Source organism: Lathyrus oleraceus, chromosome 5 (genome assembly GCF_024323335.1).
Source record: "Lathyrus oleraceus cultivar Zhongwan6 chromosome 5, CAAS_Psat_ZW6_1.0, whole genome shotgun sequence".
Taxonomy (NCBI): Eukaryota; Viridiplantae; Streptophyta; class Magnoliopsida; order Fabales; family Fabaceae; genus Lathyrus; species Lathyrus oleraceus.
The window spans coordinates 48,081,615-48,085,420 of NC_066583.1; positions in this window are offsets into that span (position 1 = coordinate 48,081,615).

Below are 3,806 nucleotides of genomic sequence, written 5' to 3' on the forward strand. Positions count from 1 at the left end.
TTTTCTAGAAGCTCCAAAAGGTAGTTTCTGTGTAAACGTGAAAAGCTACCGTGATTTTTTAAAATTCAACGTTAAACCAAACACACTATAAAGCTCCAATTTCCATCCCATTTTTGCTTCTATAGAATAGAGCTAAACCACTTTTCCCTTTTTTTTCCACTGTACACATTATTAGATTTCACAATTTCGCACTCAGATCAAACTAGCTTGTTTATATTCATTGAAAACAAACATTTTAATATCGAAAATCGAGATATATTACTTTTGTCCATTAACCTTGTTTTTATGGTACTTAATATTTTTGTGTTTGGGTGACAACTCTTGGGACATCAAAAGTTCTTGAGGCCATTGGCCGCTGCAGCTCAACAGGAGGCGCCAGCGGAAGGCATTGGATACTTGACCCTGTTGACGGCACTGGATCACCATGTTCAAGGTCTGAAAGTTTTTTTTATAGATATTATCTTGTTGGTGATTAGAGTTTGATTTTATATGGTAGTCTACGACCTAATCTCTAATAGAAAAATTATTATTACGATGACATATGCAATGATTAGATTTCTCTATCTCTAGGTTTTCTTAGATTAAAGATCCTCGACATGCCTCATTCTTCTGGTGGACCTCCATTGATGCTGGTAAGTCTGTTTATTGTATTCTTTTTGTGGAAGAAAAAGAGCTTAGCGAATGTAATTAGAAATTGTACCAGCATGATGTTGCACAGTCTTGAAGCAGTAGCAAATGCATATTGAATATTAGATATTAGAAAGTTAGAAACCTGTTTTAGTGGCTATTATTCAAATTTGTCAACTATTTTACAAAATCATCACTGTATGGCTGCGTTTGTTACAGCTTTTTTTTCAAAAAAATCTATTTTTTTATTAAAAAATCATTTCTAAAAATTTTAAGAGTGTTTGTTTCAGATTTTTTAAAAATGATTATGTTAAAAATGATTTTTTAATTAAAAATGAAAAGCTGATCCAAGTAGCTTTTACATTTCCATTTTGCAATAGATGAGAGAGAAAATGCAAATACAAAACACGGAAGGTTTCATCCAAAGCAAAGTTACATAGTTATCCTTAAACTTTCTGAAAATTCTGGAAAATACCCTTCGAGGATTTAGCTTCATTTTGTTCAGAATTGTGAACAGTGTCGTCTTCTTCCCTCTGCTTCAATGGCGGCGTGAGCAGTGCCGTCTTCTTCTTCTTTGCACCAGGTAAAAATTATCACGAATCTTCTCCTTCTTTAATGTTATCTGGGATTTTCAATTTTTCAACTTATTTTGTTAAATTTGTAATATAGGGTTTTCAACTTATTTTAAAATTGAATTCTGGAACTTGAAGTTATTGGTAATTCAGGTTAGAACTCTTTGTCATGGTTAATAGTGAAATTCATGGTATGAACAATTTAAATGTGGTAGCATATTGTCATGGGTTGGATGTAGTTGCTTAGAGTTGTTTGTTTGCTAATTGTTCTGTTCTTGAAATATCTCATGTGAGCAATTGCTTCACCTAAGGCCGATGCCAAAATGGTGATTAAATTTTTAAAGAAAAACATATTCTCACGTTTTGGTGTGCCTCGGGTGTTAATAAGTGATGGATGATCACACTTTTACAATACACCTTTGGAATTTTTTTTACAATATTATGGTGTAAAGCATAAGGTGACTACTCCCTACCATCCACAAGCGAATGGTCAGACGGAAGTTTCTAACCGGGAAGTTAAGCAGATCCTGGAAAAAACAGTCTCGAGTTCAAGAAAAGATTGGCCATTAAAATTGGATGAAGCTTTGTGGGCGTATCGTACCGCCTACAAAGCTCCTATTGGACTAACTCCATTTCAGATGGTATATGGGAAGACTTGTCATCTTCCGGTGGAAATGGAGCATAGAGCACTATGGGCTCTCAAATTCTTGAACTTTGACTCCACTTTAGCTGGAGAGAAAAGAAAAGGACAACTCCATGAATTGGAGGAATCACGAAACAACACTTACCATTCAAACAAATTGTACAAGGAAAAAGTGAAAGCGTACCATGATGGAAAGGTCCGTCATAAAGTGTTTAAAGTTGGACAAATGGTACTGCTTTTCAACTCAAGATTGAAGTTGTTCCCTGGTAAGCTAAAGTCAAAGTGGTCAGGATCGTTTGTTGTCAAGGAGGTGGGCAACTATGGGGCCATTGTGGTTGAGGATCCAAAGTCACATGAGAGCTGGACTGTAAATGGACAAAGACTAAAAGTATACCATAGTGGCGAAGTGAATCGGGATGTCTGTGTCATTTCTCTAACCGGACCGAGATAATCATTGAACCGTCGAGCTCAAAACGACGTTAAACAAAGCGCTTGTTGGGAGGCAACCCAACGTTGTAAGTTTGCATTTAAAATTTTGTCAATTCAGTTGTTAAGATACTCTATTGTGTTTCTTTTTATGTGAAATTGGGTTCTGTCCACTGCCAATAATTTTTTGAAAAAAATTCCTTCAGTTCGCCCCGCGAACAGCCTTCGCCTCGCGAACTGAATGGAAAACTTCAGGTTGGCGCCGCGAATAGAGTCCGCCCAGTGAACTGAGCGTGGCAGAACCTTTTAAGTTCTGTTTTATGTTATTTTCATTTCATTTTTATTTTCACAAACTCAAAATTCTCTTCATCAACCTCACTACCCCACTTTTAAAAAAATCAACTATTCCTCTCCATTTCCAAAATCCCAACTTGTTACCAAGAACCAAGTCAAATTCAACAAGGTATGTGTGCTTTCTCTTCCCGTTCCCTTTTTGTTCCTCATGTAGGTGAAATATGGTTTTGCTAAAATTTGAAGTAGATGCTGAAAATAACCTTGCATGTCTATAGAGGACTCAAATTAGGATTGAATTAGGGATTGTGGTTATGATTATTGAAAGGCACCTATGAATTAGGGATTGTAGGCGTGAGCAGTAGAAACCCTAGAAGGCACCTGTGGTTTTCCTGGTTCGCAGGGTTCGCGCCGCGAACTGGGAAATTCCAATTTCATGATTTCTGCTTTTGAATGCTAACTTCTTTTATGGCTTTTGTGTGGTTGTTCTGATTTTTGTTGCAGATGTCAAAACGAACAAAAACCACGGGTGCCGGTCCTTCTCGTTCCGTGCGACGATTCACAAGTGATGAGCATGAAGAGAGATTCGACAAATTGATCAAACGAACCATTCAACTGGAAAGATTCATCCGCTTGTCGCCGGGTGGAACTTATAGGAAGTTGGTGTCGAATTTTGAAAGAAGAAAGTGGAATAAGATTTGTGAACTAGAGCCGGAAATAAATTATGACATTGTGCGTGAGTTCTACACCAATGCTCTTCAGCTGGAAGAGGGAGTGGCATTTCACTATCAGACAAGAGTGAGTGGAAAGACCATTTCCTTCAGCAGAGATGCGATCAACGCGTATTTAGGTAATCCTCTCATCTTGGCGGAGAAGGGGCGGTGCGAGTACTGTGCCAAAGAAATGGCCAACGATTGGGACCTTCCGAATGTGAGAGCTCACCTATGCCTTGAATGAAGGACTTATGATTTAAATGATCAGGGATTCCTAAAGTCGTGGAAGAGAGAAAGTTTGAACTTGGAAGCAAGGGCATATTTGGTGCTTCTATTGAATAATATCCGGCCAAGGAGCCATAACACCACCATTCCATTGGATGTAGGATGCCTATTGTACTACATCATGATTGGTAAATCTGTAGATGTGGCATCCATCATTGTGGGGGAAATGCGCAAAGTGGCTACTAGCGGGAGAAAGTTCGGTGGGAAAGCGGGTGTTCTAACATATCCGAGGCTGATTATGGGACTTTG